Raw genomic sequence first — 27,193 nt, forward strand, 5'->3', positions numbered from 1 at the left:
CACGTGTAAATATTATTGCAAAACAGAATATGAAAGAGAAATCAAATGCACATTCTAGATGATGGTGATTTTACATATATATTACAGTATGGTGATTTAAGCAAAAACTGATTTTCATATTCTGCTACTTTGAAAAACAAAATAAAACAGCTTAAATGGTCCCCATTCAAGCTACTATGAGGAATAGTATGCACTTGACAACCATACTTGTTCTGAAAGCTGAAAGAGATTGTGCAATGTACAATGGGCAAGACTGAACATTTTCTTGAAGGTAAGGCATACTTGATGGGGACAATGGGAAAAATCTTCATGATCTTATTAATTCTTTTGTTCTGATAGCCTAGTATTATAACAATTCTCCTACTTTGCTTTTTTCTTTTAGAGTTTGTAATCTTCAATGTGTCTGTTGTGTTTTTTCCTCTCTCCACAGTTGTGACATCAAGATTGATTAACTATAGAAGAAGCTGGTGATGTGACTCCAATTCCAGTTTATAAGCTCATTTCTAAGGATAAATCAGCACTGTGAGTTTTGTATAAAGTTCTCAGTCTTAGAAAGTATTCTAAATAATCTTTAGCTTATGAATCAACCTTAAATAACCAAGCTTGATTGCTAGTGAAATGAAATCATTCAGGCAAATGCAAATGGTTTGTTCACTATAATGCTGAAAATCAAAACCTCCCTGTTTTTGAGAATGGTATTCTGGTACATATTATGAAGCATCTTGTTCTTTTAATTATATTGTTAAAGGACATTTAAGATTGGGAAAGCCTAGCACTATAGGGCTGTATAAATGTTAGGTTAGTGACTAATAGTGCAATGTCATACATGTCTACATGGAAGTAAGTCCATCACATTCCATGGAGTTTATTCCTAGAAAACTGAGTACAGCACAATCCTATACATATCTGCACATAAGAAAGTCATACTTAGTTGAGCGGGGTTTATGTCCAGATAAATCGGTATATGATTGCATCTGGGATGACTTATTGAACTCAATGGCACTTTTCAAGAAACATGCATTGGATTGTGCTATAAAAGAAATGCATTTTAATACTTGATACTAGAACTCTGTTGACAATTAATTATTCAAGGCTAAAAGTGAAAATCTATGGTATATAAAATTAGTCCTTGGTCTGACTGCAGTATTCTTTCTGACAACTATATGTATGGATTGTTTATTGTTTTTTTATTCCCCCCCTCCAAGAGTTTAGATCATTTGCGTTACATGATCAACCTCCTTTACAAATAAGTTTATATGTGCATTTGAACCTTTTTTTGATTGATTGATTTATTACAGCCCACTGGCCAGAATAAGAACAAACATAGAACAGTACAAACACATAAAACAGTAGACCATATCATTACATAAATAAAAAGGTGTATAATAATCGAAATACAAATTGGGTAGCAAAATTATATTGGCATATTAGATTATTACTCTTCCGGCTCCATGCTAAAAAATTGTATCTAGACATATGTATAAAAAGATTCAATTAAAACTATGTCAACTTTGTATATGTTATGTAGAGTTTTTTTAAAATATTTGATCTGACAGCTATAGCCGCTGCAGAAAATTTTGCTACTGCTAATGATATAGTTGGAGAGCAATCTTCCAGAAAATATTCTTGCAATGGTATCCACGGTTTATGCACTATATTTGATAAGAGAGGTAAAATAAATTGTTGTCTGAGGGTATTATAGAGAGAACAATAAAATAGAACATGAATGTTGTTTTCAACTGCTCCTTCACCGCAGGGGCAATGTCGATCTTCATAAGGAACCCCCGCGTAACGACTCCCGAGAACAGCTGAGGGGAGGGCATTTAGTCTAATCAAGGTAAAATTTTGCCTTACGGAATTTAGGAATATTTAGATTCATCAGATATGGCGTTGGAGTGAAACATCTGGGGTTATGCATTTGCTTTTTAACAAGCATTAATTGATGTTGGAAGTCAATGTCTTTTAGGCATTGACGTATTTTTATTAAGGTATTTTCAAAACCCAATCGTTTGATAATATGAAGTGAAAAACCTAGTTTTGAAAGTTTGTCAATTATTAATTTCACCCAAAGCGAACGAAAATTATCTGTTAAGATATCAGGCGATAAACCTATTGGATTATAAATAAGTTTCAGCCATGTCTTGATTCTCTGAAACCAAATCTTAGACTCTATTGTTTGAATGCCTGCCTCTAAACGAAGGATATGATTAGGTATACATCTAGGAACGGCCATAATTGATCTTAAAAATATAGTTTGGACTGTTTCATAATCATTAAACTTCGTATTTATATTTGCTTGAGCGCCATATGTCATTTGAGGGATTATTTTCATATTAAAAATTTTAAGAGCAGGGGAAATAGATTTACCACCTTTAGTGTGATAAAATGCTAAGAGCGCTTTCATGGTACGACGGGCATTAAGAGTCATTGCTTTAGTATGAAGGTGATGTGAGCCAGAAGATTGAAAGACTTGGCTGAGATACTTATAAGATTGGACTTGTTCAATTTGTTGGCCATTGATTAGCCATCGATGTTTAACTCTCTTCTTAGTAAACGCTATAATTTTTGTTTTCTGATAATTAATTGCAAGGAATTCAGATGAAAAATATTTAACCAGATTCAGTAGCAGTCTTTTTAGATCTACTGGGGATCTTGATAGTAATGCCACGTCGTCGGCATACAATGGTATGTTTCTTGGTTTTTTTGCTAAAATTGGAGGGTGGGAAGAAACTGTAGCTAACTTTGATACCATATCATTTATATATAGATTAAAAAGTGTTGGAGCTAGTACACAACCTTGTTTGACCCCTCTTGATGTTGGAATAGTAAGATGGCCCTTAGAACTACATCTGATTTGGAGTGAGGTATTTTGGTACAAATCTTACATGAATAAATAAGATAAATGCAGAGATTATCTAAATGTTGTTTTACATGAAAATAAGTATTGCATTATAGTACTATTATAGTACTAATATGTACTATTATTTACTTTGGACAACATGAGCTAAATGACCATGATAACTGCAATTCTCAAACCACCACCCCAATGATTTTTATAATATTTCACTGGAGAAAGTATTTGGGTTTTTTTTTTTTTGGTATTGTGTAGCCTTAGTTATTAAAAACATAAAATTATGTTCTTATTGACTGAAATGATAGTGGACACTCACATATTTAGGTATTCAGAAGGTGGGATAAGCTGGAGTGTTGTTTACTAGGTGTTGTGGATACATGTAAGATTTAATATTTATTTGCGAGAGCTTGGAAAAGTTACTTTTTTGAACTACAACTCCCATCGGCCCAATCCAGTGCCCATGCTGCCTGGGGCTGATGGGAGTTGTAGTTTTAAAAAAGTAACTTTTCCAAGCTCTGTTATCTGCATAGAGGACAGTATGATGCATTTTTATCAGAGGAGGCTATTTAATTATGTATAAGATTCTTCTTTTCATATATGATGTAAGTTCTTCCTAAGGTCAATAGCCAGCAGCAGTTCTCAGAAGTAAGAATAATAATACAAAATCTATATTTTACATAGCAAGATGGCCTATATCTTATAAATTTAGAACAGAAGATGTTTTCATAAAGCCTGTGTCAACCATTTTATTATAATTGTTAAATTACTGCATCATAAGTATGACCATATACTTAATCATTGCTATTACACAGCAGTAATCTATTAATATTACATTAATTTGTATTTTAGTATGGGTGTGCTATAAATTGAAATGTGACCAAAAAAGTGATCTCTCAAATATCCTTAGAGTCAAGCTTTAATATGTTATTGAAAATAAGGAGTTCTCACTCATATTTAGGTAATCAGACATTTAAATGCCTATCTCTGGAAGATTAAACAACACTGAAATCCTGATCCTATAGACTTTTGTAATAATAACTTTTAACAAAGTGACTTGGGCTGAAACAATAACAAATATTGCAGTGCATAGCTGGGAAATGAAGAAGCAAGACAAGATAAGGTGTGGGTATATCAAGGGCCACATTTATTGGAATAAAGCCAATTACATGCTTGATTGCATAATAAAATGATCTGCAGAAACAAGTGCAGAACCTATCTCATCCCCAGTTGGGAGAGAGCACCCTGCCATGGGAAAAGGGGGTGGGCCAAGCCCAATCACCTTTTCTGGGTCCCCTCCCCCCAGGGTGGTTGGGGAGGCCTTCCTGCTCTACCCCCCCTCAGGGCCGCACAACTCTGTGTTACCGGTTAGCCCAAAAGGTGAGCCTTATCCTGCTAACCAGTCGCACAACCTGGAAGGCAGGCCTCAGAACCCACCGATGACCTCAAAGGGTGCCTAAGGGTGGTCACCAAACCCTACCATGTAAAATTCTGCACATATCTGCCATACAAGAGGACAAGCCTCAGCTTAGTCCCTCTTTCCCCACCTGCGGCAAATTATTTCATGCAGGGCACTCTGCAGTTCAGGAAGAAACAGATCATTACCCAGGTCAGACATATGAACACCATCTGGCCAGTAAATATCAGCCCTGCCACACCTCACCTCCGGATGACGTATTACCTCGCCCTGCTTATCAGCGAGGGCGAGCCGGACTTCCCTAATTACCTTTCAACCGTCCTTGTTCAGGCTCCTGGGGTCAATCCCACCCCACCAAATCCTCCTGGGGAGGATATCGGACCGAACAGTCATGGTCCCAGGCCACCCACTATGTACAGCCTCAAAGTCGAGGCAAACCTGAGTGATAAGGTTTTTTTCCCCCTTCAGCACTCCCAGGTCATTGCCTCCCTAATGGATAACCAAAACCTGTGGATGGTGCTGCACCAACAATGCATCAGCATTGGTAGGAGGCGTTCGCACAGCATGCCACGTCCACCCAGCCACTGGACCAAAGTTCAATGGCTGAGCCCCAACTGGGTTTTGTGCCTGATCTGCGATGCCCTCCTCTTGGCCCAGAACTCCATCTGTGGCCACACATGAGTACCTTGACTCTCTCCAGCACCCTCTGGGGCAGTATATAAATGTAATAAACAAATAAATAAATAAACCTGTTAAAACATAAACAACAATTAACAATACACTCTTTAGCGCAACGGTCCATGTGGGCCCTTGATTGGCTTGACACAAGCCTGAGAAGCATTCAGTTGCCAGCGCTCTACTACCTGCATGGCTGTGCTCCCAAACCCAACATAGCTGCTGTAAAAGCCACACCAATCTTGAAAGAGTGCGTACCGAACTGATTGGGATCCAACCCCAAACGTGACAGTAATTAAAATCTGTGGTCAGCCTCTCAAAGTTGGAGAGTGGTCACTGCACATTATTACAATGTGAATAATAGCTTCCCTAATGTCCCATACTGGGTAATCTGCTACTGTATTATCAGAGCAGCTTTTACTGGCTCAATATAGTATTAAAGCAGTTGGGATTAGATATGATACATTCCGAACGTAGAGTAAATATCCTGCCTTTCTTTTCCTCAAGAAACCCAAGGCAGCCTACTGTGGTTCCCAGGCAGTCCCCATCCCGGCACCGACCAGACCCAGACCTGCTCAGCATCAGCCACATGATGGCCCCATGTGCCTTCAGGACTAGGCCTTCCTTAAAATGATGAAATGATCACCAAGAAAGCATGGCCACCACAGGCTTGGACACAATGCACCATGTGTGAAGTCCACCCATCGTACGTCTCAGGGGTGTTTGCTACTCCTGATACCTGTCTGGAAGCTGGCCATCCCTGTCAACTCCCTGGTGATGCCAGCTTCTGCCCATGCCACAGGCCATGCCTCAGCACACCATCTATCCCAGAAAACACCCCCAAAGCCTAAAGCCCCAGAGGTATCAGAGTGAACTTGCAATGCTGCCTCAAAGAAGCAGAAAGCAGAGAGTAGGAATAAATGGACAGTTCTCCCAATGGAGGGCTGTAGAAAGTGGAGTCCCTCAAGGATCGGTATTGGGACCTGTACTTTTCAACCTGTTCATTAACGACCTAGAATTAGGAGTGAGCAGTGAAGTGGCCAAGTTTGCTGATGACACTAAATTGCTCAGGGTTGTTAAAACAAAAAGGGATTGCGAAGAGCTCCAAAAAGACCTCTCCAAACTGAGTGAATGGGCAGAAAAATGGCAAATGCAATTCAATATAAACAAGTGTAAAATTATGCATATTGGAGCAAAAAATCTGAATTTCACATATACGCTCATGAGGTCTGAACTGGCGGTGACCGACCAGGGGAGAGACCTCGGGGTTGTAGTGGACAGCACGATGAAAATGTCGACCCAGTGTGCGGCAGCTGTGAAAAAGGCAAATTCCATGCTAGCGATAATTAGGAAAGGTATTGAAAATAAAACAGCTGATATCATAATGGCGTTGTATAAATCTATGGTGCGGCCGCATTTGGAATACTGTGTACAGTTCTGGTCGCCTCATCTCAAAAAGGATATTATAGAGTTGGAAAAGGTTCAGAAGAGGGCAACCAGAATGATCAAGGGGATGGAGCGACTCCCTTACGAGGAAAGGTTGCAGCATTTGGGGCTTTTTAGTTTAGAGAAAAGGCGGGTCAGAGGAGACATGATAGAAGTGTATAAAATTATGCTTGGCATTGAGAAAGTGGATAGAGAAAAGTTCTTCTCCCTCTCTCATAATACTAGAACTCGTGGACATTCAAAGAAGCTGAATGTTGGAAGATTCAGGACAGACAAAAGGAAGTACTTCTTTACTCAGCACATAGTTAAACTATGGAATTTGCTCCCACAAGATGCAGTAATGGCCACCAGCTTGGATGGCTTTAAAAGAAGATTAGACAAATTCATGGAGGACAGGGCTATCAATGGCTACTAGCCATGATGGCTGTGCTCTGCCACCCTAGTCAGAGGCAGCATGCTTCTGAAAACCAGTTGCCGGAAGCCTCAGGAGGGGAGAGTGTTCTTGCACTCGGGTCCTGCTTGCGGGCTTCCCCCAGGCACCTGGTTGGCCACTGTGAGAACAGGATGCTGGACTAGATGGGCCACTGGCCTGATCCAGCAGGCTCTTCTTATATTCTTATGTTCTTATGTTAACCAGCAAATCCTCACGCCAAAATGAAACCCCATTAAACTGCTCCAAACTAGCAAATCCTCCCTCATGTCCTAGTAACTCTAACCCGATGATGTGCCTGCTTAGGCCCTTCAGCAGGTCACAAATCCTGCGCAGAAATGCTCTGCCAGGTGCTATGAGTCTACGCAAAGTTCAAATGCCCTACCAACTCCTGAAGCTCCCCGAGTGTAACCTTTCTTGCTTCCCACATGCTATCGACCCTGCACTTCAAATTGGCTAGTTTGACTGCCTTTAAATGACAAGCCTGTGCCACCAAGTCAAGCTCCATACCCAAAAAGGTGAGCACAGGTGACGGGCCCTCAGCTTTTCCTTTGGCCAAAGGCACACCTAACTCCTCTGCCAGTTGCCCAAAGGTCCCCATCAGCTGGCTGCACTGCTGTGAACCAGCAGGACCTGCAAACAGAAAATCATCTAAAGAATGCACTACTGCATCATAGCCAGCTCGCCTCCTGAGAGCCCACTCAAGGAATGTACTAAAGAGTTCAAAAGCTGAACACAAAATAGAACACTCCATGGGCAAAGGCCGATCCATATAAAACAGACCCTTGAAGGAAAATCCCAACAGATCAAAGTCCAAAGGGTGGACGGGCAAGAGGCGAAATGCTGACTTAATATCACACTTACCCATGAGAACGCCCTGGCCAAATGCTGGACCATCAAAACTGCACTGTCAAAGGAAGTGTAATGCACTGAACACAAATGTTCAGGAATAGCGTCATTTACTGACTGCCCCCTCGGGTAAGATGAATGAGCCTAAACTGACCAGGATCTTTCTTAGGAACTATTCCCAAGGGGGAAACCCTTAGTGTGGGCATGGGAGGGTGATCAAACGGGCCCAAGACCCATCCCTCAGCCACCTCCTTATTAATTTTGTCCTGCACCACTAACTCCATCCCACTACAGACTCAAGATTCCCTAACATGTAAGGCCTATGCTCCCCAACAACTGGAATCCTGAAACCAGAACGAAAACCCTTCCCCCAAATAAGCTGCATCTGCCCCTCTAGGATAATACCCGAGCAAATGCATAAGCTGAAGAATTTTAATCAGTGTGCGGCCCCTTTCCTGAAGGCTGTCCTCCAGCCCTTGGTTTCCCCCCCTTTGAAAATCCTTAAATCCTTGAGCCCTAGGGCAACTGGTGAAGGGATGGGAGCCAACGCAAATTAGAAAAAGGTAAAATATCCATATTTATTATAATAATTATTAATTAATAATAGAGGAAGGAGGGGAATAAGCAAGGAGAGCTGTTATAAGAGGAAGAACTGAATGTAAAACGACTAGGGAGGAAGGATCAAAGAAACTGGCAGGATTTGGGGGTGGAGGGATAAAGTACAAGTGAGTGTGAATGGGAAAAGAAATTATAGGAGAAGGATAAAAGTTCTTTGAGGAGAAGGAAAAATATAAAAGAAACAACCTTCTCTACTCAGGTCTCTGGATCAGCATAAATTCTGCGTAAAATAAACTGAGTCTGAATCCTAGCAAGACGGAGGCGCTGTAGGTTGGTGGTTCCCAAGTTCAGATAATTGGTCAGTTGCCTGCTTTGGATGGGGTCGTACTCCCTCTGAAAGAGCAGGCCTGTAGTCTGGGGGTGCTCCTGGATCCATCTTTGTTGCTAGAGGCACAGGGGACCTCAGTGGCTATGAGTGCCTTTTACCAGCTTCGGCTGGTAAGACAGCATGGCTGTTTCTGGACCGGGATAGTCTGACCACTGTTGCCCACGCACTGGTAACCTCCAGGTTGGATTACTGTAATGCGCTCTATGTGGGGCTGCCCTTGAGGTTGGTCCAGAAGCTGCAGCTGGTGCAAAATGCGGCAGCAAGACTGCTCAGTGGGACAGGGTATCGCCAATATGTCACCCCGCTGCTGAAAGAATTGCACTGGCTACATATTAGCTACCGGGCTAAGTTCAAGGTTCTAGTTTTGGTGTACAAAGCCCTATACAGCTTGGGACCAAGATACCTGAAAGGCTGTCTTATCCCTTATATATCCAGTTGATCACTGCGCTCTGCAGGTGAGGGCTTCCTGCAGATACCACCTTATCAGGAGATCCATTCTGTACAACATAGGAAATGGGCCTTTAGTGTGGCGGCACCTATCCTGTGGGACTCCCTCCTCTTAACTATTAGACAGGTGCCATCTCTGTTTCTCTTTTCTGCGCCTGTTGAAGACCTTCCTCTTTCAACAAGTCTTTTATGTTGAGACCTTATCCCAGTCTGCTTCTGCGTTGGGATTGCTTTTTAATATGTTTTTAAACCTTTTTTTTTTTTTTTTTAAACCAATATGTTCTTTAACCTTTTTAAAAAAAAAATCTTCAAAGCTTTTAAAAAAATGTTTTTAAAGTTGTTTGGTTTTAATGTATTTTAATGTCTGTTTTTAGTGCTTTTGTTTGCCGCCCTGGGTTCCTGCTGGGAGGAAGGGTGGGATATAAATCAAATAATAAATAAATAAATAATAAAATGGAGAGGATGAGTCACAATACTTCAAGAACAAATTCTCTTTAGCTTGAAGAAAGCGGAACTGTGGAACTCCTTGCCACAAGGAAAATACTGTTGCAAGGAATTGAGTATTTTTCAAAGACAAGTTAATATCAGTGGAAAATTATGTAATTCCCACCTGATTATGTTAAATTTCATCTCCATCTGCTTTCATTGCTCTTCCTTCACTAAGCATTTCTTAAGCATTTTTAAGCATGTAAAAAGTGAAACTGTTGCGTATATTGGTAATAATTCACTCACTCAGTCACTGTTTCTGTTGCATTCAGCACCATGCCAATAATCTTCATAATCTGATTCCTTCCTGTCCCAGCACTACATGTGCACAAAGGAGGACAGTGAAAACAGAATAGATATTCTCCATGCAGTCTAAAAACAAAGTATGACCTCTAATTCTAGGCTTGTCCCAGATTTTGTTGTTGTTGTTGTTATGTGCCTTCAAGTCGATTACGACTTATGACAACCCTACGAATCAGTTACCTCCATGTGAATCACCCTGATCAGATCTTGTAAGTTTAGGTCTGTGGCTTCCTTATGGAATCAATCCATCTCTTGTTTGGCCTTCCTCTTGTTCTACTCCCTTCTGTTTTTCCCAGCATTATTGTCTTTTCTAATGAATCATGTCTCCTCATTATGTGTCCAAAGTATGATAACCTCCGTTTCATCATTTTAGCTTCTAATGATAGCTCTGGTTTCATTTGTTCTAACACCCAATTATTTATCTTTTTCGCAGTCCATAGCATCCTTAAAGTTCTTCTCCAACACCACATTTCAAATGAGTTGATTTTTCTCTTATCCACTTTTTTCACTGTCCAACTTTTACATCCATACTTGGAGATTGGGAATACCATGGTCTGAATGATCCTGACTTTAGCGTTCAGTGATACATTTTTGCATTTGAGGACCTTTTCTAGTTCTCTCATAGCTGCCCTCCCTAGTCCTAGCCTTCTTCTGATTTCTTGACTATTGTCTCCATTTTGGTTAATGACTGTGCCAAGGTATTGATCGTCCTTGACAAGTTCAATGTCCTCGTTGTCAACTTTAAAGTTACATAAATCTTCTGTTGTCATTACTTTAGTCCTCTTGATGTTCAGCTGTAGTCCTGCTTTTGTGCTTTCCTCTTTAACTTTCATCAGCATTTGTTTCATATCATTACTGGTTTCTGCTAGTAGTATGGTATCGTCTGCATATCTTAAATTATTGATATTTCTGCCTCCAATTTTCACGCCTCCTTCATCTTGGTCCAATCCCACTTTCCGTATGATATGTTCTGCATATAGATTAAACAAGTAGGATGATAAAATACACCCCTGTCTTACACACACTTTCTGATTGGGAACCAATCGGTTTCTCCATATTCTGTCCTTACAGTAGCCTCTGGTGCAGAGTATAGGTTGCGCATCAGGACAATCAGATGCTGTGGCACCCCCATTTCTTTTAAAACATTCCATAGCTTTTCATGATCTACACAGTCAAAGGCTTTGCTGTAATCTATAAAGCACAGGGTGATTTTCTTCTGAAATTCCTTAGTCCGTTCCATTATCCAGCATATATTTGCAATATGATCTCTGGTGCCTCTTGCCTTTCTAAATCCAGCTTGGATGCCTGGCATTTCTCGATCCATATATGGTAAGAGCCTTTGTTGTAGAATCATGAGCATCACTTTACTTGCATAGGATATTAAGGCAATAGTTCAAAAATTACTACATTCCCTGGAATCCCCTTCTTTGAAATTGGGATGTATATTGAATGCTTCCAGTCTGTGGACCATTGTGTAGTTTTCCATATTTCTTGACAGGTTTTTGTAAAAATTTGGACAGATTCAGTCTCAGTAGCTTGTAGCCACTCTATTGGTATGTCATCTGTTCCTGGTGATTTGTTTCTTCCAAGTATTTTAAGAGCAGCTTTCACCTCACATTCTAAAATTTCTGGTTCTTCATCTTACGGTTCCTCTGGGAATGAATCTGTCATCCTTGCATCTCTTTTATAGAGCTCTTCAGTGTATTGCTTCCGTCTTCTTTTTATTTCATCTCGGTCAGTCAGTGTGTGCCCCTGTTGATTATTCAACAGTATGGAGGAACTGATTGGTTTACCATTGCCTTCCTCTGAGTTTGGATGCATCTTAGTCTTGTGTCTCAGGTTTGACCATTCCGCCTTGGGTGACCCTGCTAGGAGTCTAGCCTTTTGGTCTAGACTCCTGACAGCATTGCTGTCAGCTACTTCAATACTCTCAAACCCTCTCACCACGTTAAGGTGTGCATCCTAGAGGGGTGTCCCAGATTTAGAAGACAGTATTGTGCTACTGCACTACCACTCAGAACCAAACTGTATGAAATGCTCAGGCACATGTAGTTTTTCTCTGGCATTTCACCACCTCTTATTTTCAATGTTTAGCCATGGAGCCAGCAATCTACATTGGGGGACCAAAAAGAGAACGAGGTAGGGGAGAGAAGAGTTTCTCAACCCTTTCCTGTATTTTGTTTTTCCCATTAAAAATTACTCCCTATACTCTCTCAACTCCATGGAGGAAAAACCAACTGGGGGTGATTTTTAAGTGGGGAAACTTCCCGAGTCAGAAGGGTTAACCCATCTCCTACCTGCAGTGGAATGTTATCCATAGCTTAGCCTTGAGGCAGATGCAAGTCACTGTAGCTCATGCTAAGGCCAGGAGGTAATCGTTGCTGATACGGTTCAGCACAATAGCAGGCAGATACAGCTTTGTGGTATTGTAATTCAGATCTCAAACTTCTCTGGGGATTTATTTTTTAAAGGTGGGGTAAAACTCTTCCTCCTAGTCTTGGTAACTAGTCCCACTGTAGGATTCTGCTACTTGGCACAAAAGTATATTGATGTAGCATTTGGCAGCAATGAAGCTGGCTAACGTGGACTACCTAAAGCTCATTCTTAGACATTTTTGTCCTGTAAAATGATGTGTTTACTTTCATTATCTAGACTGCCTAATCTCTGAAGTGTAAATTAAAAGTACAGTTGCCCAATGTCAGGGCTTGATTTATATAGGAGGTTGTAGTATTTTTCACATAGTGAAAAGCTGATGCGACTACTGCATCAACTGCTGATAGCAACTACTAACAGAATTTGAACCTTGCAGTAGGGCAAGCCTATAATATCAAGGGAAGTTTATTTCATTTCATTTAACTGCCTGTAGAAGTTATCAAACTTCACATTCATTAGCTATTAAAATGTATGGATTACAGCAATACAATAGGGCTGTCCGATTTCACATTTTGTCCTGCATTTGAATAGCCTCTGGTTTCTCTTCCAGCTCACAGTATTCATCCAATATTGACATGATTGCCATGTTCACACTACAGCTAGGTGTCACTCTGTTTTTGAACCACATTGTTATGGAACTGTTCACCTTGTCATTACTCTGAAAGCCTCAAAGAAACAGCAGCTATCTTGTAGGAGACAACAGAGAATGGTTTTCCCTGTAAATCCATCTTGAGATAGTACTGAAATGAAAATAAAATCCATGTATGAGCACAGGTATGTGAAATCAACCACTGGTTTTTCTCTTTCTTCCATTAAGACTATGTTGAATATGCATATAAGTTTTTTTTTGCAAAATGGAGAACGGAGTAATTGTTGGCTGGCTGTGATCAGGTAACAAGACTTTTATACAGGGCACTTATTTATGTCATGAATATTGTAGCTGATTTTTAATTCTTCTTCCTTCAATTTATTACGGTAGTACGATTGAGCACATCTCTATGTCCACCTGCAGTATAGTTGTGTTTGCATCTGTAAGATGCACCATTTACTTCATCTCTGTGCATTCCAGCTCTAGAACTGCACAGGCCAAATGATAGCTGCTATCCCTGGTTGGGCTCCCTGGCACATTGGAGCAATCCTCATTTCCCTGCTGCAGTAGATCTTACAAACAACCGTCTACCTAGGCTTGCACACATTCACCACATGCGTAAACAAGATAACCATGATGACAAGAAGAACAGGAAAAGCTGATGGAACCCCTGTGTAGCCGTTGTGTTTTTTTAATTCATCCTCAGCCATCCTGCCGCTTCCTGCAGGCTACTGGACAAAAGCACACCTTGTATAGTGGGTGAGTTCTGTTCACCAGCCTTTCATCTTTCAGCCCTCTTCCCCCTGCTTCTTTCTGCCTTCCTTAGCCTTACTATCCCAACTAAACAGAACTAGTGCACTGCTATACTTACTATTTAACTTCACATATTGTGTTATGGAGAACAAATTGCATCACATAAAGTACAAAGCTCATTTTAGCCTTTACTTCTGGATAAGGCACAGACATCACTCCCTATTCCCCTCCAGAATCATGCCAGAGATTTTACCGAAGTTGCTGCAGCAAGGAGATAAATGGGGAAACTCTGCACATGAGTCAAAGTTTGTGAGCCAAGCCAGAGCATTAAGCTACTGGGTATTAAAAGTGCAACTGTATATTGGCAACAGATTTGTTTTTATCCTCGCTTTGGTGTGTTTATGAAATTCCCAGAACCATAGAGAAGGAAGCAGTTCTTCCATCTTTCTGCATAAATATATCAATATAGTCATAGTAGTCTCCTGTCACCTCTGCTGTATAATTCCATGCTTGTCTTTCATTCACTGCAGGCCAAAGCCTGCAGTCTTGAATTGCTGGATTAAAAACCAAAAAAACATGTTTTCTGTATGCCACACTCTGAACATGACCAGTTTAGTAGATGGGGTATATTTAGGCGCAAATATATGAGAAAAATAGCATGATCTGGAGCGGAATATAAGGCCATACAGGAATAAATAAATTCAAGAGTTATTATTATTGGTTCCTAACCTCATGTCTCCCAGTCAGACTAAAAGGAAAGGTAGCTGTGTTGGCCCATAAGAAAAAAAAGTCCAAAATCAATATTAGGGCAATACCTTTATTAAAACCAACCAATATATCACAAAATGGTGTGCAAACTTGGGAAAAGACCTGGGTAACAGCCAATTCCTGGGTTTGCAGAGATGCGAACTCAGCCATTGCTGTGCTTCTTGTTTTCAGCAGGCCATGGTGTAACATATCTGCATAGCACCTAAACAGCCATATGCAAACTCAATGGCTTCAACATCAGCCAAATATTATTATCTTCTGTTGTCGTTTCTTAACTTATTGAAGACCAGGTTTAGTGGAAAGATGTCATTACTTATTTAGGTCTCTTTGCCAAAGGCAAATGTTAAAATGATCTCAAAAGGCCTTCATAGAAACAGGTTATTTTCTTTCATGCAGTCCACAGGAAGAGCTCTATCAAAGGACAGTCCAAAAATATAGGGTAATATTCTTTAAGGGAACAATCATCTCTACTGCTCCAGACTGTTGGGACAATAGGTTCTGAGGTGTGAGGTAATTGTGTCTCTCCCTTCAGTGTTCCTGAAAGCAGCCCACTGTGTAGAAAGTTTCCATTTATTTGTATGGGGGAAGAGAAGAGGAATTAGTCGGGGCTGTACTCCTTCTGAGAAAACAGGCTTATAGTTCAGGGACTCTCCTAGATTCATCTTTGTTGCTAGAGGCTAGATAGCCTCAGCAGCTAGCAGCACCTTTTACCAGCTGTGGCTGGTTCGCCAACTGCTAGGGGTGTAACAAGGCATCATCTTTCTGTTCTGCCGTGTATTCATCACATGCAGCACTACTTCTGTTCTGCTGCACTTCATCTTCCACCAAAAACTACATTATTTGTTTTGCTGTCCACTGTGGCAAAATTAGATCTTACATAATTATGTAAATTAAACAAATTATGTTGTCATTACCTTATTCCACCCCATTCATTTCACTGCAAAAGAAACATAATGCAAATTAGGATATAAAGTAATCAATTACGTATCGTCTGCGGACTAAAAGCAACAACAACAGTGAATACTCATTGTATTCACTGGATTGATTTCTATTCCAGACATGGGATGAACAAGCAAACATCAGAAATTTCTGCTTGCATTTCTGTTTTTGTTGGAATTCTCCAGCATCCTGCCAACTACAGCTGTTCTTGGACAAGGATAGCCTGGGCACGGTGATTCATATATTGGTAACCTCAGGACTCGATTATTACAATGCGTGCTATGTAGGTTTATTTATTGTCTTGGTGGGGACTGACTACCACCAGCCTTAACTCCAGTGCTTCAAAGCTTGCATGGGCTGCCCATATGCTACCAAGCCAAGTTCAAGATTCTTGTATTAATTTACAAAGCCATTAACAACTTAAGGACTGCCTGATACCTTACATTCCTATCAGATCACTGAGGTCTTCAAATGAGTCACTGTTAGTGTTCCCATATAACTTGGACGCATGGTTTGTGTCCACCAGGAGCCAGGCATTCAGTATTATGGGCCCAATTCTGTGGAACTCCGTCCTAGCTGAGATCAGACAGGCACATTCCCTGTTGAATTTCCGACACTTGTTGAAAAACTTTTTATTTTAGCAAGCATTTTAAGTTTTTTTCTGTTGTAATGGTTAATTTTAACACATTTTATCTCTATTGTACCTTTTACAATCTTACTATATACTACTTAGAGACTATGGTGTTAAGTGGTGTATAATTGTTGAAATAAATAAAATCAAACAAACTGTAATTGGGAAAACTCTTGAGAAGAGAGAACCTAATTATTTCCCTGCTTCTGACTCTATTGTGTCCTTGAAAAGGAAGCAAAAATAATTTTTACCTAGGGACAGCAAAACAGTTTGAGCCAGCTATGGTTCCTGTTCTGCCAGGGCAGAGGAATATGAGAAGCGACATACCTAACAAAAGAGGGACACCGTTCTTATTATATAAGCACCTGGTGATAAAGCAGTGCAATCAAGTTCTTTCACTATCAAAGAAATCTTAACACCAGTACTGAGATTTCACTGCTAGCCAATATTCTCATGATGTCCTTATTCAAGAAGAAAACAAGGAAGTTCCTTAAAGAAAATGTTAATGCTGTGTTGAAAAGCTTTCACACCTGAGAAGCAAATAAAAATACATAGCAGGAGGTTGTTTCTGAAAACAATCTGTGTTTTTCAGTGTGAATTGTGACAGTGTAAAAAGGATGTTTCAGGTTTTATTCCCACCCACCCCACTTATGGCATGGCTTTTGTCTCTTCCCTTGATTGTGTTGCTAAAAAGATAAAATGCAATATATTTTGAGGATAAAAGGTATTTTAATGTAAAGAGCAGCGGATAAGAGAAAAATCAACTCATTTGAAATGTGGTGCTGGAGGAGAGCTTTGCACATACCATGGACTGCGAAAAAGACGAATAATTGGGTGTTAGAACAAATTAAACCAGAACTGTCACTAGAAGCTAAAATGATGAAACTGAGGTTATCATACTTTGGACATATCATGAGAAGACATGAGTCACTAGAAAAGACAATAATGCTGGGAAAAACAGCAGGGAGTAGAAAAAGAGGAAGGTCAAACAAGAGATGGATTGATTCCATAAAGGAAGCCACAGACCTGAACTTACAAGATCTGAGCAGGGTGGTTCATGACAGATGCTCTTGGAGGTTGCTGATTCATAGGGTCGCCATAAGTCATAATCGACTTGAAGGCACATAACAACAACAAACAATGTAAAGAGCACATAGTGGCATGAAGGAATGCCTTGAAATGTGACATCATGCTTCTGTTTATGATGCAAATAATTGATGTATTTTCCTATTTTCCTTCCAATATTAATTTTCCCTCATATAGACAGGAGCTGTCTCCAATGGCATGTTTATCAATTTGAGATTTTTGCTCCATTAATTCTGGAATTAAACCAGAAGAGTTTGCCAGGTGGGGCAGAGCTGCTATGCTAGTTTCCCGGCAGGTGTGTCACTGTTGCCTACTGTGTGGGAGAGGGGGACAGGGTAAGGTGAGGTGATGAAATTGTGGGGGACAGAACTTAAATGCACTTCAAAATAGTCTATTTCTGGTGCATTTCAGTTTTCACAAGTGTCCACTCATAAATCCATTCTATAAGGATATGATGGCATGACATTCGGCATTTAAATGGCATGTAAATATTATATTTGAATGTACTTTCATATTCAAATATATTTTCTCTCAAATTATGCATTATAAACATATTTTATGTTTAGAAATGTGCATTTTAACAATGCTTCAATATACATTTTGCAGGGAAGCTCTTACACCATTGGCTATACTGCATCTTCTAGCAAAGCAAACTCAGGTTATTTTAAAGACATTCTTATAATTAGAATTTGAGTAAATCTGAAAATTATACAGCCAGCATGGATTTTTTGCATTCTGCAATGCCATTCTGATGCTTCCCATAAGCTCATTTCAAAACAAAACCTTACAAAACTTACAGTCCTGAACTCAGAAATGCTTGCTTAACAACCCTGTAAATTTTCATGGCGATACATGAAACAGTCAGAGAGAACTAAGAGTTCAAAGTGTAAAAAGAGAGAGAGAAAAACCAGACCCCTGTTGTATTTTTTTCTGTCATTGGTCTCATGAAAAGTGGACTGCCTTCAAGGCAATCCAGACTTATGGCAACCCTATGAATGGGGTTTTCATGGTAAGCAGTATTCAGAGGGGGTTTACCATTGCACCAGGTCACCCAGTGAGCTTAATGGCTGTGTGGGGATTCAAACCCTGGTCTCCCAGGTTATAGTCCAACACCTTAACCACTACACCACACTGGCTCTCAGTCTCATAACATGTTGAAATTAATTAAAAGTTAGCCATGTTCACAGAGTACCTGTAAACCTATTACTGACCTTGCCCCATACTCTGACCTTCATCTTCTGCAGTTTAAAAGTTTAAAAAATGTCTGGTTGATTTTAATTAATTTAATAAATTTAACATTAAAGTCAATGATAAGCCTGGGCATGCTCAGTAAGAACCAATCAGTGTTCTAAAAGTCAAAGTTACAGCTGCTTGGCTTGGCTAATCGGGGCCACACCCAGGCCAGGCCTTTATTTCACTTTAGACCAGCCTTTCCCAACCAGTGTGCCTTCAGATGTTGTTGGACCACAATTCCCATCTTTCCTGATCATTGGCAATGCTGGCTGAGGCTGACGGGAGTTGTGGTCCAACAACATCTGGAGGCACACTGGCTGGGAAAGGCTGCTTTAGACAGTCATGGCTTCTCCCAAAGAATCCTGGGAAGTGTAGTTTGTGAAGGGTGCTGAGAGGAGACTCCTATTCCCCAGACAGCGCTCCAGTGGCCAGAGTGGTTTAACAATCAGCCTCTCTGACTGAAACTCTGTGAGGGGAACATGGCATCTCCTAGCAACTCAGCATCCTTCACTAACTACATTTCCCAGGATTCTTTGAGAGAAGCCATGACTGTCTAAAGTGAAATAAAGGTCAGGTGTGGATGTGGCCAAGAACAGCTTTGGTTTAAATTTGGGTGGGAGACTACATGTGACTGCTGTAGAGTAAAAAGGTGGGGGAAACCCTGAAAAAGAATGATACTGTTCACAATTTTTTCCTTTTGGAAAGGAAAGGGGCTTCCTCTCTGCCCAGTGCAACACCTGCAATCAGCCTAATAACAGAAACAAAACATGTGCTGTGCTGATCTTGCTTTAGCAGGGAGGAAGCGAGAATATTGACAGTTGATATAGTTCAGATATTCACTTTAAATATGTTTGATTTACTTTGCAATTTTAGTGAAGTTTCCTATAGTAAATCATTTTCTTTTGCTTCTGTTTCTGTGAATATGTGAAGTACAGCAACACTTTGCAACGCTAAAAAAATCTCCAAAAGCAATTGTGGAATAATGACATTGACTGTTCTGCAGAATAGTTTACAATGGACATGAGGAGTGACTCAGTTTGCACACAAGATAAAACAGTGGGAGATATTCCGGGCTAGATTCAAAGTGTTGGTATTAACCTATAAAGCCTTATACGGTGCGGGACCACGTTACCTTACGGAACGCCTCTTCCGATATGAACCGGCCCATACACTATGCTCTGCTATGAAGGCCCTCCTCCGGGTTACAACTCATAGGGATGCCCGGAGGGTGATGACAAGATCTAGGGCCTTCTCAGTGGTGGCTATGGAATAGTCTCCCCGAGGAAGTACGCCTGGCGCCGACTCTACTTTCCTTTCGGCGCCAGGTTAAAACCTTCTTATTCTCCGAAGTATTTTAATCTAAATTGATCAAAATTTAAAGATGTTACTGCACTGATTTGGATTGTATTATGCTGTATTATATTGTGTTATTTATTGTATTTTTATCTTATTGTATTTTATGTTCACCGCCCAGAGAGCTATTGCTAGTCGGGCGGTATATAAATTTAATAAATAAATAAATAAAATAAATAAAATAGCAAAATTCTAGGTGTACTCTATGTTTTTAATTGTCCATGCCCACCTTTCCTTAAACGGGGTGGTTTAAGCATAGCAGGCTGAAAACATGCATCTTGGTCAGGCCAAGTTTGTTTTTTCCAACAGGTAGATTCATTGCTTAAGTACCAATAAAAGGCTGTTTTTACCATATGACATTGACCAATAAAAAGGCTCTGAAATTAATAAAAATAAATTTGACAAAGATTTTTAGGATGAATAATGAGATAAATATAATTTTCTAGGTTAGATTCTCTGTAGAAACAGTAGTAACACAGGAAAGAAGCAAAGTAAGAATATCAACAAACATACAAAAATGTAGTTCTCCATCTTTGGAGATGGCAGGTGTTGCCACCACTCACCATATGCTCAGAGGCACATGTTGCCAAATTCATCCAAGCTACACAGGACTGTGTGCCAGACTGTGAAAGACCAACCCAAATTGTGTTTGCATTTTGACAACTTTGTAGGGCAGTCCAGTATCTCAGAGAGGAGGTCAGGTCTCCTGCTCCCCTGGTGCATTCACTATAGCTGCCTAATTTCCTTGCTTTTTAAAGTTTGATAGAAATATCTGTGGGCTATAGGTATGTTCTTGAACCACAAGGTTTTTTTTACCTATTAGTGAATCTTTGTAAAAGGCATCTAAAGCAAATACTGGCCACAGGTGATTCACTAAATGAACCTATGGCTAATTCAGCAGGGAGTCTCTTGTTCAGATAAAATGAGGCAAAGTAGGCAGAGCCATGAATGTGAGTTTTACCTTTGTATAATATCCTAGTTTCTATACACAGTCACACACCTCTCTCTATCCAACCAAGGAAGAAGCATTATCAGAGTTCAGGAACAGATTCCGATCTGGCAAAATAACACAAGGGATGGGGTGGGATGAGGGTTGTGGCTTTGGGAAAGGGGATGTGACCTGGAGAGAGTGCTGAGGGCCAGACAGAGAGTGCTGAAGGAGTCGGGGTGGATTTATTTATTTATATCCTGCCCTTTCTCCCAGTAGGAGCCTAGGGTGGCATTGGGCTCCCAGATCCGAGGTTCTATCTTCCTGGCGTACAGGATTGCACCCTGGCAGAGAATTCAAACTACAGGAAGCCAGAGTAATTTATGACAGCCTAAATTAAGTCAGAGTAAGATATCCCTGTTCCAAGCTTCTTTTAGGAGTGGGGCTACCACTGGCTGAGCTGTCCCCTGAGCCTGGCAGAGGGAAAACAACCCTTTAAAACAGAGTTTGACTGACAGTATATCACCCTTTTGGCCAGTGCAACTTTTGCTGGGTTGCTAGGTGATGTGACCAAGCTTAAAGGAGTTTAGAACAGGAGTGAGTCTTCCTCTGCTCCATCCCACCCCCGGCCACCCCACACCCCTGGAATGCCCCTTTTTTGGTACTTACCCCGGCTGAGCCAAGATGTAGGACTTGCACCTATGTATCTTTGGCTGAGCCGGAATGGGGGACTTCAGCCAGAGTTCTGCCTATTTTAAACACCCCTCATCCTGGCAGAACTTGGGTTTGGATTGCTCCCTTAGTCTGTATAACATTATTTATTTATTTTGATTTATTTTGTTAAAAGTATTGTAGACTACCCCGATATAAAAAATCAAGACATTTGCAATTACAATAAAACATGAAATACAATTAAAAATATAAAATAATCATAAACATGGGGACAACATTAATGGTGTCACACATGATTCCTTTGTATACCCTTGCTGGAAATCATAGGTAAGGTAATACTTTATTGCTCATGACCAAAGGCCGCCGCAATGATATACAAATACAAATAACAAAATAGAATACAAATATTAATAGTAAATATGAAAGGGTTAGGGATTAAAAGGATTAAAATTTTACACTAAAAACCAATATTCATACAGTCCTGTACAATCAAGGATACTAAAACAGGTATGAAGAGGTGGAGACCGACCAAATGAAACATTTGTACACTAACAACCACTATTCAGGACCCTACATTCTTTTCAAACTTGTCTCTAATTTTCCCAGCTGCAAAAGCGAAGTTTGCCACTTGTCTAGTTATAAAAATATCCGTGCCCGCTAAAAGGACACAGACTTGTTCCAAAGTAGGCCTGTTATCAATCAGATGGGTGATAGGGGCAAAGAACTTAGCCCTCAGATCTTTGTAAAGAGGGCACTTCAACAAATAGTGGACAATATCCTCCACTTCGCCTGTTACGTATACAGCAGCGGAGGTAAATAGGGATGTTATCATATCTCCCTGCAAGGAGTGCTGTGGGCATTGTTTGGAAGCGTAAAACAGTAAAGGCTCTCCTCAGCCATGGCGCATCTAGGAAGAAAAAATATGGTTCCATAATAAAAGAAGATTTATACATGGGGAACCAATAAGAAAAAGACGACTACGTAGAAACATGAAGATCCCATATTTTAGAATAGAGAAATATTCTATCCTTCAATAACAATTTAGCACGAGTGGAAACATGGGAAGGGGGGTACTCTATACTTATCCCATAGAAAGCCAGGGTTGATGTAGTCCTGTTTAGCCAATTATTTTGCAGGGGGGGTTGTACTTGTTCAAGCAGGCATTTTTTTGGTAACCGAGAGTCATCCATGGAGACTAGTCTTACCCAAAAAAAGGCCAGAGCTGCATGAGCCGAAGCTTCTAAGGGATACAGACCCGTCTCTAACCTCAAGAGAGAGACAGGCATGCCTTTTGGGGTTGCCAATACCGTGCGAAGGAAAGCATTTTGAACTTTCTCTAATGTGTTCATATTGGTATAGCCCCAGATCTCTGCACCATAAAGCAACATAGGTATTATTTTCCTTTGGAACGCTTCCAGTACGGGTGGTACCAAACTGCCTCCCTTGAATTTAAAAAAGCGCAGTAGCAGATGAATGGAATGGGAGGTCCTCAATTTAGAAAACTCAGCTTGTGGTTTCCACAAGAGGGTGGAAGTAAAGGTAAGACCTAAATACTTAAAGATGCGTTGTTGTTGTATAAGTTTTTCATTTAATTTCCATATGTGACTCTTAATTTTCCTGCCAAAGACTACCACTTTATTCTTGGAGTAGTTTATTTCTAAGTGTTCCTTCATAAAGAAGGCACCCAGGCTTCTTAATAGCCTCCTCATGCCTATTTGCATGATGGAAATCAGAGCTAAATCGTCAGCATAAAGCAGCACCGAGAGCTTTGAATCTAAAATCGAGGGCGGGAAAAAGGTAGGGCCACTAAGTTCATTGACAATATTATTAATATAAAAATTGAAGAGGAACGGGGCCAGGAGGCAACCCTGGCGTACTCCTTTCTTTGTTGGGACCGCATTGGAAAGCAGACCATTTGCACCTAACCTAACCCTAAGAAACGTGTTGGTATGAAGTATTTGTAACAGGCAAAGGAGTCGTCGATCGATGTTTGTGGAGGCAAGTTTTTGCCAAAGCCTCTCTCTGTCAATGAGGTCAAAGGCAGATGTAAAGTCCACGAAAGTAACAAATAATTCTCTTCTCTTATGACAGGAATATTTCTGGATTAAGTGGAGCAATGTAAAGCAATGGTCCATGGTTGACTTTCCCTTAATGAATCCTGCCTGTTCTTCCGCGATAATCACGTTCTCATTAGCCCAAGAGTGCAATTTCCCCAACAAATATTTAGCATACAACTTAGCAGCAACATCAATAAGGCTTATCGGGCGAAAAAAATTTGGGTCAGACTTTGAACCCTGTTTATGAATTGGGATCACTATACTGCCCACCCATCCCTTCGGCACAATACCATTCTGGTTGATAGAAGTGAACAGTTTAGCGAACACCGGGGCCCACCAATCGGGGTTGGCTTTAAATAATTCAGCCGGGATCATGTCCTCTCCCAGTGCTTTTTTAATGGGGAGAGAGCTAATCAAAGTGCAAAGTTCTTGCGGGTCCACGGGCTCCCACTCTTTACATGTCTGTAAGGTCAAGGATATTGAGGTGAATCGAGTATCCGTGAAAGGGGATACTGTGGCCCGAGCAAACAGGTCCTCAAAATAAGAACACCATTGACGTGACATAATTTGATTTTCTATGCAAAAATGTTCTCCCTTAAACCCTCTTGAAATTAGGGCCCAGAAATTGGCTGAATTTCTGTCCACTAGCGCTAGAGCCAAATCCTTCCGTTGTTGGTGATTGAAATTTGCTTTTTTCTCACGTAATAGATTTTTATAGGCCCTGCGTAGGTGTATATACAGTCTAAAATTTTCTGTGGAGTCTTCCCTCCTTAAAGATCTTATAGCACTAGAAAGTTTCTTTTTAAATTCTGAGCACTGGCTATCAAACTACCCTTGTTGCCTCCTAGAAGGGGGGCATGAAATAGTCGGTCTAGGCTTTAAATCCTCAATTAAGGTGTTATAACAATCAAGGGGATCTACAGAGGATAAGAGCTGGCCACACAGAGAAAGTATATCCGGTGAATATAAATACAGATTCAAATCATCTTGAAGCTTCCCATCCCATCGGATCCTTCTCGAACCAAACAGAATAAGGCTTTCCGGAGAAAGGCCACTAGGAACTTGAGGATTCGTTGGGATGGTCAGGATTGAACGGATAGGCATGTGATCACTCTCAGGTCTGGCCATAACAGTAAAGGCCTCAAAGTATGGCATTAGGGCAGGTGAGAGGATCACATAGTCAATGACGCTCATTCCTCTAGGGCCGTAGAATGTATGTAAATCCGAAGACGGGTTACTGGGGGAACCATTACAAATGAATAGGTGGTATTTATAGAGGAGTGCAAAAAGTGAACAGCCCGCAGCAGTTATTACAGGGTCCCTTGAAAGCCTAGGGGGGCAGAAAGACAGATCATCTGGTGATAGGCCCACTTTGTCCCCTATAGCAGAATTGTTCGCACCCAATCTGGCGTTAAAATCCCCAGCCAAGAGAATTAAGGGATCTGGCACTTCCTGAAATAAAAGATTCAGGACCTGATCTAGCTCCGTCCAAAATGAGGAATCCCTTTGCCTAGTCCTCGCGGGAGGAGCATAAATATTAATAAGAAATATTTTTAAATTTGTTTGCCAAGTGATTTGAATGACCAGGATGTTATTGGTGGCCGAGACAGGCACTTGGGAAATGGTTAAATTTAGATATACTGAAATTAATATGGCCAGACCTCCAAGCGGTCTGCTGCCCCTGATTGACTTTATCGCAGGGAGGGAGAAAGAAACGAACCCTGGAAAGGGCGGAAAGTTCAGGCTAGTGACCCAAGTTTCTTGCAAACATAATATTTGAGAGTGAGAACAAAATTCTCTAAAAGAAATGTCTGCCAATTTAAGAAGCCATCCTGCAACATTCCACGAAGTTACCTTAAGCGTCAGGTGGTTTAAAACCTGCCAAGGTGAAGGCAGTCACAAAGGGGGAATTACGTTCGCACTATCTTGAGGCAAAATCGAGTTTTGGAAATCATTAAGATGGCTGATTACCTCACATGAGGATGCTGGTCTGCTAACATTGGAGATGGGAAAGGACAAATGAAATGCCGGCGCCGTAGAAAGGCATTTTGATGGTGAACCCAACTGCATTCTCCAGGAATCTTAAGTCCATCCATGAAGGGGTTGTATGTGTGTTCAGATATTCCCTGGAAGTCAATGGAACACAAGTAGGACGGCTAGCCTGTGGCAAATGTTGATGTAATAAGGGTTGAGCCTCCGTAGGAGCCACTGGGGAGAAATTACGAGAGGGAGAAAGGGGCCCTCTCGTGGACAACTCCCTTTGGATTTCTGGCTGTATTTGTAAGGGGGCTTCCATTTGCATCATCTCAAACTGCAAGCAATGGGTGAGGGATTGTAACCTAGCAATAATATCCCATTGCATAGGAGCAGGCAGGGAGCTGAAGTTCCTGAGGAGATCTCTTTCATTCTTTATGAAAAAACTCGAAAGTTCATCCTGCTGACTGACATCCATATGCTCGGAGTTGAGGAGGATAGGCAAATTTGGGGGGGAGATCACCATAGGATTAATATGTGATGGAGAAGAAAAATCGGTTGTCGGAGGCCGGGTAAGAAGAGCGTTGTCATTCCGTACAGTGAATTGAGAAGATAGTGAGGGTCCAACGTACGGGGGCTTTAGCCAAGGAGACTTTATAGCAGCAGGCGGGTCCTTAACCGGCAGAGAAGGTGATTCATAAACGGCATCATATTCAGGTCGAGGGCAAGATATGGTCTTCAGAGATGGAATAAGTGGTTGCGGGTCAACGTCATTTTGAAAGTGCCTTTGGATGAAAATTCCCTGCAAGAGCATTATATGCTTTTTTGAATGTAATAAACAGACCATATTCGGCTCTCTAAAGGTAAGCAAAACCCTAGTGGACATATAGGTGTTAAGTAAGTATTCAACTTTGCAAAAGTCGACCGCCATTATCTGCCTCAAGGACATCGAGTGAAAAAGTTCAAGAATATGTTGCTTCTGTCTGGATTGGGGTGCTTGAGAGTTGACCCTAGGACAGTTCAACAGAACAATTTTGTTCTGGCTATAGATTAAATTCCAAGGCTTCTCTTTTTTTTCAAAAGAGGAAGGTATTGAGACTACCGGAGGGTCTGTCTTAGGTAAGTGAGGCGAAGTTATAGGAATCTCCGAGGCTGGAGAAGCTTCATACCGCCTGTTTGGTAGAATACAAGGTGAAGAGATATTTCTTTGGGGTTCCCTTGATTTTAATAATGCATCCAATAGTTTGAACAATTTAGAAAAGTTCATTTTCTTGCTTCTCGGCTGTTTATAGTACTCAACATTTTTTTATTTTTTCCTGATTACGCTATATTTCTGCTTGGCTCGACGTTTGCGTAACCCTAGGGAGGTCAGTTTAGCTTTAGGGCAAGGAGGACGAGCACTAGACAAATCAGCCAAATGTTGTGTGTATAATTTTTTGAATTCCTCTGTAAGCGTTGTAAGCAGGCTATTGGATTCCATAATAAAGTTTTTTATACATAAGATTTCTCGCGATATAAGATGAATGCGGTCTGAGAGATCCTGGTCTAGGGTCTTATACCGTAAATGAGAGGTTGAAGAGCAGAGAGGACTCAAAGGCACATTATGGACCTGTTTATTATTTGGCACCACAGGAGTGTTACCTAGGTGTTCATTTGGCAGGCTTTCAGCCTGTTCTAATTCCTGGGCCAAATTCAGAGAGAGTGGAAATGACGTATCCATTAAAAAATTCCCTTTCATATCAATAGACCAATCTAAATTCACCTTATCAGCAGGAGGGACATTATCAAAAGGTGAAGTCCTTAAGGAATCATTACCTTCATCACTTGAATTTTCTTCAAGGGGAGTTGAAATATCAAGTTTTAGTCCTTTCTTGCTCCGGGAAAAAAAAGAGGTGATTTTTAGTTGATTTGTCATCCCAAGGGGCGA

General features: G+C 40.8%; 1 protein-coding gene across 1 annotated transcript in view; it reads left to right on the forward strand.

The window, feature by feature from the left end:
• The first annotated feature begins 471 nt into the window (after nt 1-471).
• The window catches only part of ATP2B2 (ATPase plasma membrane Ca2+ transporting 2), a 462,511-nt gene continuing 435,789 nt past the window's right edge, over nt 472-27,193 (forward strand). The window contains exon 1 of the mRNA XM_061618080.1: nt 472-522. The gene's annotated coding sequence lies outside the window, so the exon portion shown is untranslated. The remainder of the gene's footprint in view (nt 523-27,193) is intronic.

The sequence above is a fragment of the Rhineura floridana genome, chromosome 3 (genome assembly GCF_030035675.1).
Source record: "Rhineura floridana isolate rRhiFlo1 chromosome 3, rRhiFlo1.hap2, whole genome shotgun sequence".
Lineage (NCBI taxonomy): Eukaryota > Metazoa > Chordata > Lepidosauria > Squamata > Rhineuridae > Rhineura > Rhineura floridana.